This window comes from Pteropus alecto, unplaced genomic scaffold (assembly GCF_000325575.1).
Source record: "Pteropus alecto unplaced genomic scaffold, ASM32557v1 scaffold34, whole genome shotgun sequence".
NCBI classification, from domain to species: domain Eukaryota; kingdom Metazoa; phylum Chordata; class Mammalia; order Chiroptera; family Pteropodidae; genus Pteropus; species Pteropus alecto.
This window is the reverse complement of record NW_006435763.1, coordinates 5,357,536-5,366,382: the sequence shown is the minus strand read 5'-3', so window position 1 is coordinate 5,366,382 and position 8,847 is coordinate 5,357,536.

Below are 8,847 nucleotides of genomic sequence, written 5' to 3'. Positions count from 1 at the left end.
CTGGAACACAGAATGTGAGGCAGGGCTTAGCGAGTCCCAGAGTAAAGAGAGAACGTGAAGGGTCCCCAAAGCCACACTAAATACAAGACTTATCCCAAGGGTAACAGGGAGTCATTGAAAGATTACAAGCTGTGTGTTTTTGGTTTTCATCTCGTTCCAAACTCCAGCAACGAGAGAACAAGGCAGTCAGCTTGAATCAGAGGCTTGGGGTGTTCATTTGTATTCATGCGGCGTGTTTATCAAGAAGTGTTAATGAAATAGGCTTTGGGATCTTAGCACCCAAATCATGGACTTAATTTTTTCCCACTTTTAAACCAATTATGAGACAGTCATTGACATTTTCACCAGTAGCAACACTTAAGAGGCAACGTACAGAGTCACACTTCCTACGTGACCTTGAGCAAGGTCACCTAGACTCTGAACGTGAGATGCTTTTGTTTCAGTAACGAGTTTAGAATCAGTAACAAGAACAACAAAACAAAACAAGCGCTTCCTATATCCGGTCGCTCCTGGAATGAAACAGGAATTAATTCTAAATCTTTACAATCACCTTATGGAATAGATATTACTGACATTTTATATGAAGAAGAAACCAAAACGGAGACAGAGCTGTTAAGTAACTTGACTGGGAACACATCATTTACTTCAAAGTCTATATCGTTGCATAGAGCACGTCTGGCACACTGGAACCTAGAAATCCAAAATGAATAACCTCTGGGCTATACTGGAATTTGTACCTATGTTTTATCTGACTTGAATAGTTCAAAAAAAGTTGGGAGGGGGGTATTACTAGTCTATTTTTTGAAATCTGAAGATTTTACATGAAAATCCAGACTTGGGATTTCTTACGAAAAGTCGGAAATTTTGGCACCCTTCTGGAAAATTCAGTGGGAGCTGAGTAGCAGCGACGCATTTAGACAGGGCAGTTGCTTTCCGATTTTCCCCAGTCCCCACCAGTCCCTAATGCCTCAGCATCATTTCTCTCTTTCTAATTTACTGCCCAGCGACAACAGAGCTTGACGTGATGACCCCAGTTGTAGGCGACAGGGGCCCAACCACTGAGAGGAGAGGGGAGTCCAAGGTTTTAAAAACTGGAGGGTTGAGCTCCCTCAGAATGTGAAACAAAATTAACATCATCCTGGACACTATCACCTCCCTGGTCTCGACTGTCATGGGTCATTTCTGCTTCGACCTCACTTTCCCCTTTTATAAAAATAGCCTAATGAGACAACAGTAAATACATCAAAATACCAGCGAGCACTGGACTGTTCCTTCAGAAGCTGAATATTAGGCTTAGTTTTTTCCAGTAACTCCCTGTTTTTAGATTTTTTCCACGCAAATCTAATTACAAAATGCTTTTTAATCATTATAAAATAAATTCTTCATGTCTGGAAATGTTAAAGCCCTATTTTAACAGCAGCAACCAAAATATAAAACAAAAAAAAAACAAAAAAAACAAAAAAGCTTCTAATGGATTTGCACTGAGAAACAGAACGTAGCCCGTGTTGTCAGATGTTCAATAATTTAACTGCAAATGAAGTGTGCAAAATACAATATTTGTGTCATAAACCACCCAGCTTGTCACATAATAGATTTTGGGAGAGTCACGTTTCATGACACTGAGCAACGTTATGTTGGAACAGTGGAGTAGCCAAATTGAGGTTTATAGGTTCCGTTTGCTTATGTAGAAAAGGACTGAGCCTCGCTTCACCCAGTGGCGAGGATCACAGAAACGCATCGTTTCTCTGGGTCCCGCCATTTGAGAGCAGCGGCTGGAATTCCTCCATCCGACTGGATAACATAACTCACGTTCGACCTCCCTCCGTCAGGAGATGGGGTCTGGATGAGCTTTACAAATCTCGCGGGATTTTGTGGTGCCTTCCTTAGGTGTATTCCTGACCGTGGTGGGTGGAATACGGGTCACCCAAAGATGTCCACGTTTGAATCCCCGGGACCTGTGAATATGTCAGGCGACAGGGCAAAGGGGATTTGGGGTTGCAGATGGCGTCTACTCGCTAACCAGCAGACCTTACTGAGGACAGGGAGATGAGCCTGGCTTCTCCACATGGGCCCAATGGACTCGCGAGGGGGCCTTCCAAATGGAAGAGGGACACAGAGGAGGAGAGGCAGAGGGAGATGTGGTTATAGAAGGACAGAGTGAAGTCACGTGATGATGTGAGAACAACTCGATCTTCCATTGCTGGCTTTGAACTTGGAGGAAGGGGACCGCGCACCACAGAAGGGCGGGGGTGGCAGCCTCTAGAAGCCAGAAAAGGCCAGGCAACATTCTTCCCCAAAGTCTCCAGAAGGAACACCTTGCCTTGAGCCTAGTGAGATTTCCCTCGGACTTCTGACCTACAGAACCGTAAGATAATAAATCTGTGTAAAGTCACGGAGCTCGAGGTAATTCGTCACGGCGGCAACCGACAGCAAAGACGCCGACACGGAAAACGTGTCGTAGAAAGAATAACAGAGGAACTGTCACGCAGGTCTTTTCCTCAAAACCAGTAGACCAGGATGCAAAGAAATGACATTACCCTATGGCCTCAACTATGCGACGCGTGCTTGTTTTGCTTTCCAGGCGTTGACACTTCTCAAATCGGGAGACACCTCGCAGTTGAGGAATACAGTTCTCGGAGTTATTTCTTCCCCTCCAAACCCTTCCGACCAAATTGCGAGCCGTTATGCAATAGATGGTATGTCTTGCAATTTCCAGCACCTTAAAATCATACAAAGAGTCGTTGGAGCCTGTGGAGTTCAGTTCAGTCAGGCACCGACTGAGCATCTCTGTCAGGGCAAAGTGGGTTGCTAGGCGCTGGGGTGGGCTGGGCGTGGAAGCGGAACCATTTCTGCCTCCAGGATTTTCGCAGGCAAATGGAACGATGACCTATGCTAAGACTCAGACTGACGCTAGGATGAAGGCTCCAAACGCAAAATGCTACGAGGTCGGGGAGCCTGGGCCGTGTGTGTACCTCCAAGCTCCCCAGAGCTAGCATAGGGCCCAGCACAGAGATGGTACACCCTCGACGAAGTATTTTATGTGCTTTCTATCATGTTTCCGCCAGATGGAGCATATTTTGTCTCCATTTTACTGCTAAGGAAATTGAGGCTTAGAGAAAGTAATTAATTTGCCCAAAGTCACGCAGCTAATAACAGCCTAGGCCAGGGTTTCTTGGCCTCAGAACTACTGACACTTTGGGCTGGATAATTCTTTGTTTGGGGGGCTGTGCTGTAAATTGCAGTATGTTTAGCAACATCCCCAGCCTCTGGCCATTGGATGCCAGGAGCATACTCCCTTTGACTTATGACAACGATAAAGGTCTTTAGACTTTGAAAAATGTCCCCTGGAAGTAGGGGAACAGAATTATCCCCAATTGAGAACCACTGGCTTAAAGAAAGAGACATCAGCATCAAAGCAAATGTGGTGTTAAAATGCATCCACAAAATCTTTGGTACTCTTCCTTTAAATAGCTGGACCCTAGTTCTTACCCTCCTAAGTATGCGGAGAACTTAGCTTCTAGTAAGTGGAATATGGTGAACGTAACTGGGGCACGTGAGATTAGGTCATAGAAGGCATTTTGGCCTCCTCTTTCTTTTCGCCTTTGAATTGCTTGCTCTTGGGGCAGCGAACTGCCACGTCATGAGAACATGCAAGCAGCCCCATGGGGAGGTCTACGCGGTGAGGACCGGGGCCTCCTGCCTGGAGCCGGTGAGGAGCTAAGGCAGCTAGTCAGTTGCTAGAGCAGGCCATCTTGGAACCAGATTATCCAGCTCCAGTCAAGCCTTTGGCTAACTGTAGACACAGCTGATGCCTTAACTACAACCTCATGGAAGACCCCGAGCCAGACCCACATGCTAAGCCAATCCTGGATTCTCGACCCTGGGAAACTCACCGAGATAATAAATGTTTGTATTTTAAGCTGCCAAGCTCTAGCGTCTTCCATTACATGGCAATAGATTAGTAATGCAAAACAAATGACGGGCCGGGGGAAGGAGCAAACGGTCCAGAATGGCTGGTGTCCGGGGTGCATGACGGAGGGGTGGAAAAGAATGCAAAGAGGGGAGACCGGAAGGGCAGAGAAAGGGCAGGTTGCAAAGGACCTTGAAATGCATGCTCGGGAGTTTGACCTTCACTCCGATGGAACCTGGGGCCATAATGGGCCAACCAGACTTGTGTAGTTTTCATCTGCAGCAACGCAAACGGGGCTCTCTTCCGCCTGTCTCCCAGCAGCTTCTTCTCGTCACGTTAAGCGTCAGGTAAAGAGGAGGGGGCCTTCCGTTTTCCTTCTCCTGCCTGACTGGTCAGCCCAGTCTACTGCCCCTCTGTGCTAGTCAACTCCCCATCCCGATGCACACAAACACACATGCACGCACACACTCACGTGCACGCACTCACGCACGCATGCACACACACATGCACACACGCACTCACGTGCACGCACTCATGCACGCACGCACATGCACGCACACATGACACGCTCACTCACGTGCACACACACGCACGCATCACGCACACACTCATGCACACGCACGCACTCATGTGCACACACGCACACACACATGCACGCGCACGCACACACACATACACACACGCACTCACGTGCACGCACTCACGCACACACGCACGCACACATGCATGACACACTCACGTGCATGCACGCGCACACACACGACACACTCACTCACGTGCACACACACACGCACGCATGCACGCACACATGCGCACATGCATGCAGACTCATGCACACACACACACTCACATGCATGCACTCACACACACACATGCACGTACACACACGACACACTCACGTGCATGCACACATGCACACACACATGCACACACATGCATGACACACTCACTCACATGCACACACGCACATGTACACACACGACACACTCACTCACGTGCACACACACGCACGCATGCACGCATGCATGCACACACTCATGCACACATGCACGCACACACACTCATGTACACACGCACGTGCGCACACACACATCCTTCCGTTTTCCTTCTCCTGCCTGACTGGTCAGCCTAGTCTTCTGCCCCTGTGTGCTAGTCAACTCCCCACCCCGACGCACACAAACACACACGCACACACACGCACGCACACACACATGCACACATGCACACACGCTCTCGTGTGCACACACTCCTGCACGCACGCACACACACACGCACTCACGTGCACACACTCATGCACGCACGCACTCACACACATGCACACACACGACACACTCACATGCATGCACACACACACACATGCACAGACATGCATGACACACTCACATGCACACACGCACACACACACGACACACTCACATGCACACACACATGCACGCATGCACGCACGCATGCATGCACACACTCATGCACACACGCACGCGCACACTCACGTACACACACGCACGTGCACACACACACACTCACGTGCACGCGCGCACACACAGACACACACATACACACACTCACGTGCACGCGCGCGCACACAGACACACATGCACACACACACAACACACAAACACGCACACACGCACATGCGCACACTCACACACACGCCCCAGGCACTCCTGTACTTCCGCTTCTCTGATATTCTGGGTTCTCTTGTGCTTTCGTGCACACACACACACTCACGTGCACGCGCGCACACACAGACACACATGCACACACACAACACACAAACGCACACACACGCACATGCGCACACGCACACACACACCCCAGGCACTCCTTCTGTACTTCCGCTTCTCTGACATTCTGGGTTCTCTTGTGCTTGGACGTGTCTGCCCTTGTCCTGGATCCCTCTCCCATCTCTGCTTTCTGGACCACCTGAACTAATCATCCCTTTTTTGAAAGCCTTTTCTATCCTTCTCAGGCTGGGGAAGCATCCTCCCCTCCACTCCCGAATCCCGCACGCATGCGATTATTCTGGACTAAATGGACTATTATCTGTCCGTTTCTGTAACTCTTTTCCCCCCCGCAGACTTGAGTTTCACAAATTAACTGGCTGCATTGTTTTAATCTCTGAAGATCGTAGGCGTCTAATAAATGTTTCTAGGACAAATGAATGGATACATGATCACTGAGTTTTGTTGACTGCTCTATCTGCAGAAATCCAGACTTCTCTCTAGTTTGGTAGCCGGGTGATTTGTCTTTAAAGGTTGCCGAAGAAAAATAAGTCCAGCGTTAAGGAGTCTTATCTTGCCCCATGGATGTATGTTCCTCGTATTGGAACTGGACATGAACATGGATATAGCAGCAGCTGGTCTCATTCTCCTCCACAAATCACTGGACCGGTTCCCCCCAGAGCCGACCGAGAGGCATTACCCTCACTTTGAAACATGACCCAATTTACTGACTCATGGGCAGAGACCCTGAGATGCTGGTCCCTTGCCACCAATGTCCCCAATCTTTCCTCAGATGGCAGGGGGCGGGGGGAAAGTATCCATAATCCTGATCTTTTTCAAACAAGTTCTTTCTCGTTAACTGTTTACAGCCCATCGACTGTTCATTGGGGGGTCTATCTGTCCGGGGGACCTGGGTTTAACTATGGGGTACAAGCCAGGGCAGAACTGAGGATCTCAGCGCCTCGGATGTATCAGTGCAAAACGGTGACCCAGAAATTTGAGAATTATGTAGAAAAGAGGTGTTATGTAGGCCAACGCCAGCTCCGTTTTTTAATGGCCCTTGAACGACAAATGGTTTTTATATTTTTTGATGGTTACATTTTAAATGGTTACAGAAGTATCTATGTCATATCTTCAGTTTTGCCTCTTGGCTTGCAAAGCCTAAAATATTTACTACGTAGGGCCATTTAAGCAATTTGCTCATCCCTGATGTAAGAGAGAAAGGATCCCCAGAGATGAAATTTAGAGAATGGACATGTCGACCATGGATTTCTAAGTTGCTTACAATGGGGTGTGCCATCTACTACCATCCCGTGCCTCCGACAAAGTCTGTGTTACGTCAGTATTAAGACTTATGAATCATGGGTTCTTTGGCTGGGGGTCTTTCGGGGAGACTCGACCTATGCATCTGAAAACAGAGACAGGACATACCAAGGCAGAAGCCAGTGTGCCAGAGAGCAGCCATCACCTGCTCGCTGATGGCTTTCCTGTTCCTTCCTGTGTATTGTCTTTGGGTCAAAGGTCAGGCATAGGAAGAATGACATGACCTCATCACCCTTCTCCTCTCCCGACTGCCTAAATGAGCTCCAGCTGGCTGGGTCTCACTGGCATTGCCCTTGGAGAGGACGGGCACTTAATCACGCCTTCACTTAATCACGGGGCTGCTCCGCGGCCAGCAGCCCAGCCGCCGGCAGAGAGCCCGGCCTCTGCTCGCACCCATCAGGGGACGATAATGCCCGGCAATCATTTTGGCTTTTCCAGACTCGATGTTCTCTCTCCTCGGGTCCTTCCTGCCTCAACGGAGAGCATAAGGAGGCTATTTTAAGACATCCTTTGGTACCGAAATACCACTTTGAGACACCCGCGTCCTTCCTTCCGATAATCTCTTTTGTTTAAAGCCTAAAGCACTTATCAGGCAGGGAAGCCGTGTCTCTGTGTCTTCCTAGGGGAAGCGCCCCGAAGGGCAGAGCAGAGCTTCATACAGGATGTCGGAGCATCCAGAGCATCAGACAACTCATAGTGCTGAGTGCGGGATGTTTTCCCATATTCTCATCTTCACAGACTGGGGGCCGGGGGAGCGGTCGCCAAGGCTCCATGTGAACGGAGAACCAGGATAAGAAAGGATAGGCTGATAGCGGCCCCGTGGACACTCAGCCTGGCCACAGGGGAAAGGGCTGGAGGTCATGAAAAGCCAGGGAAAAGACAGGGCGGGAGAAATACCTCTTCCTGCGCTGGCAGAGGTAATTGGGACTATATTTGTAGGTAATGCAAGAAGAGGGTATCCACTGACATCATACAAATGAACAGGTATTTGGGAGCATGAATGGTGAACTCAGCCCCCCATCAAGTTTCAGTTCTCACATGCATCGATGCGTGCTGCCCTGCCGACGCTAGCTAGTCTTTATTGAATTCGAGCTCGAGGCCACATACAATGCTAATCTACTTACGCGATTCAGCTCATTGAGTGCAGACGACGCTCCTGCGGTACAGGAACGATGGCTGCCACATATTTACAGATGAGGAGACCAACGCTCAGGGAGGTGAAGCCGCTTGCCCACCCGCCACGGCTGTGAGTGGCAGAGCTGGCACTCACACCCAGGCCTCACGCCAGCACCTGTGCTCACGGCCTCTCCACTAGGAATCTGCGTCTGGGGCCCGTCTCTCATGCATACACTTCAGAGAAACCAACTCCCATAGACAGCTGTCTAGAGGGGGCTGATATTATAAATGGTATTATGAAAAAATAAGGAGACGGCTTATAAATCAGGCAAAGGGAAGCTATGGTTCTTCCGGACGCTCTCATCTATCTCCCTGTAATTGCCTGTGTGTGAGACGCCCGCATGAGGTTATCGAAGTCGTCCCCGGATCGTCTGCGAAGGGAAGATTGCCATTCTCGCAACCCTTGTTACACAAACCGAAGCAATCTGTTCTACTTGGACACTCTGACACCCCCGGCTTGCGAAAGCGATGGAGGCGAGGACGAGGAGGAATCCGGCCAACGTTCCTCAGAGAGCAGGAAGGGTTAGCCATGCAGCGTTCGCTGGCCACTAACCGTACCAAGGAAGCAATCTCGGGGATGCTTCAGGAGAAAACCACAGCTCCGTTTCTTTCAACCATCTTTAACCTTTACTTCTAGAAACCCTAATTAAAAATCAATATTTTTTTTTTTTTTGGTAGCAAATCTGACAGTAATTCTATCTCTAACGGCAGTGGCAA